Source organism: Brienomyrus brachyistius, chromosome 10 (assembly GCF_023856365.1).
Source record: "Brienomyrus brachyistius isolate T26 chromosome 10, BBRACH_0.4, whole genome shotgun sequence".
Lineage (NCBI taxonomy): Eukaryota > Metazoa > Chordata > Actinopteri > Osteoglossiformes > Mormyridae > Brienomyrus > Brienomyrus brachyistius.
In genome coordinates, this window is record NC_064542.1 from 433,199 (window position 1) to 441,682 (window position 8,484).

The 8,484-nt window shown below is 41.8% G+C and overlaps 1 long non-coding RNA gene across 2 annotated transcripts; it reads left to right on the forward strand.

The window, feature by feature from the left end:
• The first annotated feature begins 3,594 nt into the window (after nt 1-3,594).
• On the forward strand, nt 3,595-5,873 carry LOC125750041 (uncharacterized). 2 transcript variants are annotated; one of them, XR_007400279.1, is made up of 2 exons: nt 3,595-3,741; nt 5,526-5,873. It is a non-coding gene; the product is annotated as an uncharacterized LOC125750041 (long non-coding RNA). The 2 variants fall into 2 exon arrangements; XR_007400278.1 differs by lacking the exon at nt 3,595-3,741 and adding an exon at nt 5,010-5,072.
• Nucleotides 5,874-8,484: the final 2,611 nt, after the last annotated feature.

Here is an 8,484-nt window from a genome sequence, read left to right on the forward strand (position 1 = left end):
GTGTCTAAATAGAGAGCCGCAGTTGGAAGAAAAAGGATAAAGACTCTGGCTACCCAGTGCAATTATCTATAGGGACAAGAAGACAAAACCAGTTGGTTTATTATTGAGATGAAAGGTAAGCACAGATTTATATGTACTAACTATACGATTAGCTTTTTCTGATTAATTAAAGAATGAAATGTTTGATGTTGTAAATAAAAATGAACCCAAGCACTAAATAATAATCCTGGTATAATTACAAACTGAGTGTATCATATGTACAGATGTTGTTTTGCATAATATTTTAAGTCTTGCAGCACAGTTATTATGGAAGAACTTTTGTTCATCCAGGACAGACACATGGGGTACAAGTGACGATGCCAACGTGCCACAGGCTGGTCGGCGTTACGGAATGCCCTGTCTCACGGGAACAGCCACAAGGCTCTGGGATTAATGAATGAAGTGCTTGGCATGGTTGAATTCTCCCAGGCTGCTGACTAATGTTCAGCTACAATCCTATGCATTAACTTGTTGTCATGAAATAAGGAACACGTTTGTACAAGACATTAAGTCAAGCCATTCTCGTTATTGATGCTGTTATTCTTGGTGTTGGTAGTGCTTTTTTTCAAACAGATAACTTAGAACAGATTAAAAAAACATAATACGGCAGAGCCTTAGGTCTGAAACTACGAGCCGCAGTGTTTTATCAAAGTTTTCCTATTAAATAACTCGGCGGAGAGAAACAAATGCGTGCATCGCCAGAAAATATGGAGGTTTTCTCTGAGCATTTCATCCTTTGCTTGAAGTGTGTTATTGCATGGACACAGGCAGGAAAACACCATTGCTAAGTACGAGACAATTTTGTTGTCACGGCAGATATCAATTATTGAAACAAGCATTACCTCGTTGTTCAAGCTGAATTTAAACGTTTGAGCTGGGGAGCATCCCGGCAGAGGTCAAAAGGTTTTAAGCTGCTATAGCTGCTTAAAAATTGTCTTTGAGCAGCGATGTGCTTCCCTTGACTTGAGCCCAGTTTATTACAGAATAGTCATCCACTACAGTTAAATTATATGTACTTTTATTTATCAGGGGCTTTTGTCCAGGGTGATGTACAAGTGAGGTAAGTACATTACAAATATACAGATGTGAAGGAGTCAACTAGGTGTAAGAGCAGCTGTGCTGAGCTTCTAATACAAGTGTAATCAGAATTGGCTCAGACATTAGTATGAGGTTGATTAGACTGTTTTAAAATGGATAATCTGATGGTTTCATCTCATATTGTACTGCTATATGGGTGTATAAAACATTTGTTTGTGTCTTTTCGTCACAGTCTAGTCCATTTTCTGGCAATCTTTTACTCTCATACATGAGAATACTTTTAAAAGGAAGCAGTTTGAGAGGAATTATCATTGTTTTTCCTGTTCAGTATTAAAATTTTATCTTCTTTCAAATGTTTGGGCATCTGCGTCAAACAAACATAATTGTTACAATGCAGATATTTTCAGGTATTTTATAGAGAAACATGCCTGTTGCAATAGCAAATTTCAGGCTTTTTGGCAGTGAGTAAGGAAATGCTTCATCTTTTCAGGAACCAGAAGCACCAAACAGATGGTTAGTTAAATTCCAGACACGCAAGTGGGACCTGTTTTAATAACGCCAAAGACCACCCCCCCCCCAGAATCATATCTTCATAAGGTAACTTTCAACAGCACTAGTGATTTAAAGTTAAACTGATGAAAGACAATCACACCTGTTAGTAGGTGTGGGAAGTGTCCTTACTGGATCGTGCATAGGATTGTTTGTGAAAAGCTTCATCCTGCATACACCTGCTGCTTGTACTACAGAAAGTGCGGAGACCTCCCACACACCACGGAGGATCACTTACAGGGTCAGGGAGGATGCTACCCCCTTGCTATCACGTTTCATCCACGCATCTTCTGGCCGCTTTAGCTAATAGAGGGGCACAGGGATCCTGGAGCCTATCATCAGAAGTTCCCTGGGAGCTGCACTCTCACAGCCCCCCCAACCACACACACGCACACACACACACACACACACACACACACACAATGGGCAATTCAGAAACGCCAGTTACCCTCAAATGATAATTTGACTGCGGGAAGAAACTGGAAAAGACAGCAAACATGCAGAGGGAACAGAGAAACTCACACACGCAGAGCACTGGGCAGGATTTGATCCCCAATCAGGGCGGCCCATACGGGGAAAGAAAGGGGGGATTTTCATAGAGCCAGTTACCAGGGGCAGGCATGACACTGTGAGTATGGATAGTGGTGTAGCTTTAGCTTGGAGAAGGGGGGGGGCAAGGATTCAGTAGAATTTTCCAGGGGCCCAGTCATGTTTTTGTGTAGACTATCCTGCCCCCATACCCCAAAGGCATAAGGCAATAGAGATACTCCCCCCCCCCCCCCCCAGGCCCCTTACTGGTACAGTTCAATGTCATATTTATTTATAGTTATAAATGAATAATGGACTGTCATCTAAAATGTTATGTCTGTAAAACAAATACTCAGGTAACACATTGTGTCAGGGGGAAAAACAGATAATGTAAGTATTTTCATAAAAAATACATATTGAGTGTAGGACATGCTATATATGTGAATGTGCCGTAAATGTAAACATGTGGCCAAATAATTTACATTTAATATCAGCAATATTGATTGAATCTAAGTCTGTAGTAACCAAACACATGTGTCTGTGTGACCACTGCAAGCAGAGAAGCCTGAAACGGAATGGCTACATGACTGGGCTGTCAGGTCGAAACTCTAGCCAAGAAACCAGGATAAATATATACATTTTGATCCAACAAGAGTCATTTACCAAAAGTTGCAAGTTGTAAATCTTAGTAAATGTGCTGCTTACCACAACGACTTGAAGATGGATGTGGAATAAACGCACTGAGGACAAAAAAAATAAAAAATAAATAAAACTGACATTTTTAATATGGTGGAAGCGAATTTTGTGGCGAGCCCAAGACACACAGTTACAACCAAGTTTACGTGACATTTAATGCGCAGTGCGGTGCAATCTCTTTAAAAGATGTGTTATCTTGCGTGCAAACAGACAGCGTAATTGGGATATATTGACCTTGGCGGAGATTTGCTTTCACCAGCGCTAACGGCGGAGGCAGATGACAGCCTTAAATCCACCGCCGGTTCAATACGTCACTGTAATTAATGGATGACGTCGCGGTAAATCTCAGAAACCGACCTACATCCCGTGCACTAAAATAACCAGACTAAGTAGTTATGATCGATGTGGGGGGAAAGACGGCAGCTGCCCACCGTCCCCGCGATTTAGCCGAGTCGCCAGAGGGAGTCGCGCCTTGTCGCACAGGAACCGTCGTCTGCCATTAAGTGTCACCATTGCGTAATAAAGGCGGGGAGGGTCAGCCGTGTCCTTTCGGTACAGTCTGACACAACGTTTCCCCAGGGGAAATATTGTCCCTACAGATTGCATGGCTTATTCACGACAAAGCCGGATGCAAATATGACGTGTGACAGTAAATGGGGACCGCGAGACGACGCGCCTCCATTTAGGCGCGTCTCCGTAGATGTCACTGTACACGCGTATCATACAGCATCGCTCTCTTGTTTACCTCCGCCGGAACCAAGGCGGACACGCTGGAAATAGGGTTATTTTATTTCTCCAGAAAATGTGTCTCTTTCTTCGACAGAGGCCGTAAGGAGGGTGCGTTTTGGAGCGGGATTTACCTTGCGACGTTCCAAGAACTCGGTTCCCGAGGTGGGATGCTTATGGTTTTATTGTTTGCGGAATGACTTGCGGAAGTTCCAGTTTTGTTTCTATATGTTTTTAAATTCACTTCTTTTTGAGCACTCAATCTATCCAATAAAAAAGAATATCATAACCTATATAAAATCCTGGAACACTGAGCAAATTATTAATGGAGGAAATGGGGGGAAATGAAAAAATAAAATATAAAAAGTCATAAATAATAACATCCATATTTACTGAGTATTAATTATTTATTAATTAGGTGAATTAATAAAGACAGCATGCTCGACATCATAAGGTCATGGTCACTGTTTGCACTGGAAAAGCTACAGTAATCCCTTCCATTTATCATTTTTGCAAATGGTTCATGAAAACACACTTTTACTTTTATCTAAAGCTGAGTAACATTTTGGATGTAAGCTATTATTATAATTATGTTACTTAGTTGACATGCTTTCCCCCAAAGCGTTTTCTTTTTCTTCCTTTAAACAGCTAGATATTTTACAGGATAAATTCAGATTTCAGTATGTTGCTTGAGGGCGTTTCAGCAGAGGCTCTGCTGGGATTACAGATGCTAACCTTTGGGTTACGAGTCCTGTGTTACAGCTGCCATGTACTGTAACATGCAGCCCTCCCAACCCCCCCCCCCCCATACACACACACACACACACACACACACACACACACAAACACAGAATGAAATAGAAAACGAAGAAAAAAAAACGCACTGAGCTCCGGAAAACAATGAACAAAGCCAAATTAACTGGGGAGTGCTGGCTCTGTTGCCTGACTTTTTCCAGTTGGGCACAGATTTCCTCTTTTTAATAAACACTTTTCCCCCGGAAAACCTTTGCTGGCTGGTAATTGCTGCTGTACATCTATTTATTGTGCCGATAATGAGAGAAGGCAGGCAGCTTTAGACGTGCTTGCGCCGCGGCTCATTTGCATGTTTTTCTACAATATTACCCTGCGTTCCTGCACCAGCGACACGTGCAGAACATCACAAACACCTCAAACAATTAACTCTCACACTCTTTTTTCCCTTCTTTATGCCAGTTTAACTTTTTTTCTCTTTCTTTTTTTTTTGCCATGATTCATCATGTATAAACTTCGGACTTCGTCTGTTGATGATCTTCAGCTGTTCCTTGACCTTGTGGTCTGGAAGAAGCTTAATTCCGTGAAGGCTCTCATACATATGCCTCGTGTTCATCATCACACCCACAGACAGCGAAAGGAGCCGGCAGAGCCAAGTGACATGCAGGGGGATGAGAGGGGGAGGCCGGGATTTCTGCTTATCTATACGGGGACACAAGGATGAGGAGGAAAAAGGAACAACAAATGTATGTGCCCCCCCCCCCCCATATATATATATAGATACAATAGGAAAGTTGCTTATGGTGCAGTTTACTCAACAGAACCATGTGACATGAGTTTGGGAACAGGGCAGAATTTTAATTGGTCAAACTCAGGGATAAATGAGAAAAGGAAAGAAAAAAAATGTACAGTATGAAAAACTCAAACAATAATAATAAAAAACAAGCCTAAACAAGTACAAAATTGATGCAACAATGATGATGTATGGTGACTCGGCACCTCTCCGCACCCCCCAAAAAAGTCAGACAATCTATAACTGTGAAGGAAACTCTTAGTCCTGGACCGGTCACGCCCACTTCATGACGTCCTGCCTACGGATGATGGGAATCCCTATTTGAGCCCCGCACCGTCAACAGGTCGGTGTGAGGTATTGTTGGCATGTCACTACTGAGTGTTCTCACTCTCTGTTCTCCCCACAGTTACGTTCCATCTGTCTGGCCCTCCCCGAGTTACCCGCACCTCCTGCCTGCCCTCCTTCTCGTCCGCCCTCCCCGAGATTTCCCTCGTGGATTCCTCCCCTTTGTGTGTCTGCGTCCTCGGACAGACTCCCCGGCTCTTCGACCCTTGGATCCCTTCTCGACTACCATATCTGGACACATCTTGGCTTCAGGCGATATACACGGACGGATTCCTGGAAAGACCACGCTACAACCTCTGACCCCTCTTTGTCTCCTCCCAAACAAAACCTGGTAGCTCGGAATCTTCTGTCCTGGTCTAGTGTTCCGGTACAGGAGCTGTGAGGCAAGACGCCATGTCACCCTACATGGTACGGTGAGACAAAATCAGGGAAACGATTCACCTTCAGATGAGTTTCCATTTAATGTTATAAATCCTGAACCATGTGAGGTGCAATATCAGACCATTCTTAGAAAAAGCCTTGATGAATGAAGCAGCTGAAAATCTACTTTGTATCACTCGCTCCAGAACCTCCAGTAGACTTCAGACTTTATCCCGCTTCTGATGAAACTACTCTTGAATTTGTTGAGTAGTGTTTATGGAGCACCATGAAGTAACACCATCTGCACCATTGGTTGCACCTGGTCCTGTAAAAAGGCTTCGTATTCCTTGGCCTTGGTATGACCGTGATGAGCAGGCCTTGGACCTAACGAGTCCCATCAGCTGCCTATCCATACCGACAGATATTGACCGTGGAAAGCATCCTTCAGCTTGCATCAAATGTAAACCCATCTGGATATTTGAAAAAGGGTGAAAGATGACTCATCAGACCATATTGCTTTTCTCACTGCTCAGGGGTCCAAGCTTGGTGGTCCTTGCTGCAGGTCATGCATCTGTTCATTGGCCGTGGACACAAGCGGTCTTCAAATAGCAACCAAGCTATAAATTACAGCTTTCTCTAGCATTCAGCTTTTGTCGAGGTAGGTGTCACGGAGGTGCTGATTCACTATTATGGCTAGACTATTAGTGTTATTTAATTTTATTTATTTATTTATTTGGCAGAAGCTTTTGTCCAATGCAATATTCAATAGAGAGCAGTGTCTGTCAGTCCCTGAAGCAAACAGGGTTAAGGGTTTTGCTCAAGGCCACATCAGAGGCAGAACTCTACCAGCCACAGGATTTACTGGCACCCTTTCCATGACAGACACACCTCACCCACAGAGCCGCCCACTGCTAGTGATCTCCAGCTTGTTACTGCAGGTCTTCCTTTTCGGTGCGGTGTGTTCCATGTTTTAATTATGTCTGAGACTCTTCCCCATGACTCATTAACAAAAAGGAAACGTTTGGAACTCTCTACCATTCCTGACCATATTTTTTGTTTGTTTCTCTCTCTCCCTTTGGCTGTCAGACCTCTCTATCGCTGGTACATGCTATTAACTGGCAGTCTAATGTGACTCACCTTTGTAACCCTGTTTGTAATTTTCATTCATGCACTTCAAAATTTAAGCCCTTTTCATACGGTGTTTTTTCTTCTTCTTCCAATTTGAAAATCTCAGTGCGCTGATTTTTCCCACCAGAAAGAGAATCAGGTTAAAGAAACTATGTTAACGACTGCTGTACTGTTATTTTGTATAAGATTATTGTCGGCTAAAGTCTCATTCAAACTGATTCCCTGCTATGAAACTGGGAATTTGTTGTGTCAAACATTAAAGCTGATGCAAAATCGTTCATAGTCTCTTTGGGGGAGGTCAGTAGGAAACCTGCAATTGGCAGAGAAAATAATACTTTCATATATATACATTGTAGTTCTTCCCATGCGCATTCACAGTCTGCATTAATGACCCTAATGGCCTAGGATTTTCTCTCCCCAAGACAACTTAAATGTAATGGATTTGAGCTCAGTGTGAATACTGCTCACACTGGCATTCAACAGAGCCAAGGAGTTTATAGCCTAACCATTACTTTTTGGGAAGGTAACATGCGACTGGTGCTGAAGTGCAAACATTGCTTGTTGATTTCAATTTTCAGAGTCCACAGGACACCTGCGTTAAAGGAAAAAAAAAAGATAAGATTAAGCTCCAAAAGAGGGTTTTAAAGGGTTTCTCTGTTATTTAACTCTGGAGTTTTCTGGAGCAGATTATCCCCGACTCGTGGCAGAAAAAGCAAACGAGATGTTCAAGTTTTTCACTAAGTAGTCCTTGAGATAGGAGGTGCTATTCAAAATTGTTAAAATGAATTGTGTGAGGAACTAATTTACGTTTACATAAGAATGTACTCTTTCAGGCAGTGGGCTCAAGTTATGTAAAAGAAAATAAAAAGTATGTCAGAAGAATGACACTGTACTGTGCTTGCAAATTTGCATTCATATACAGCAGAATGGGAAATGTTTATTTCACAAGAAACTATAGAATATTATATTATGCATTAGTGATGTAACGATTCTCCAAATATGTGGTTCGGTTCAGACCTTGATTTTTGAGCTGTGCTTTGGTTCATTATATGGTTTTTGTTTTGTTTAGTTTTTTTTTTTGGGGGGGGGGGGGGGGAGGCAGATCACGAAAAAGAAAAAACAATTATACATTTCACATTTTAACAATTTACATTTACAGGTTTTACTGATCCACCAACAATCTGGAACACTAAACAAAAGAACACTAAATGGCACTAAAGAACACTAAAGAACATGTTAGATTAACGTAACGACACACAAAATAACTACACATACAAAAAGAAATACTATTCTCTACTGGGTAAGTGTTCCCATACCGCTGACCTGACTGTGCCCTGGTGCCCTTCAATCTCAGGGTTATTATACATCTTGAGCTAATGAAACTAACTTAGCTTTTACCGGAAACACGGACTAAAAGAGTCACATGACGCACACAGTTGGAAGACAATAAAATAGGGGCAGTGTGTAAAATTTACAAAATATTCAGTTTGGCCTAAATTTAAATGAAATCATAATTTTATGATTTACATGTG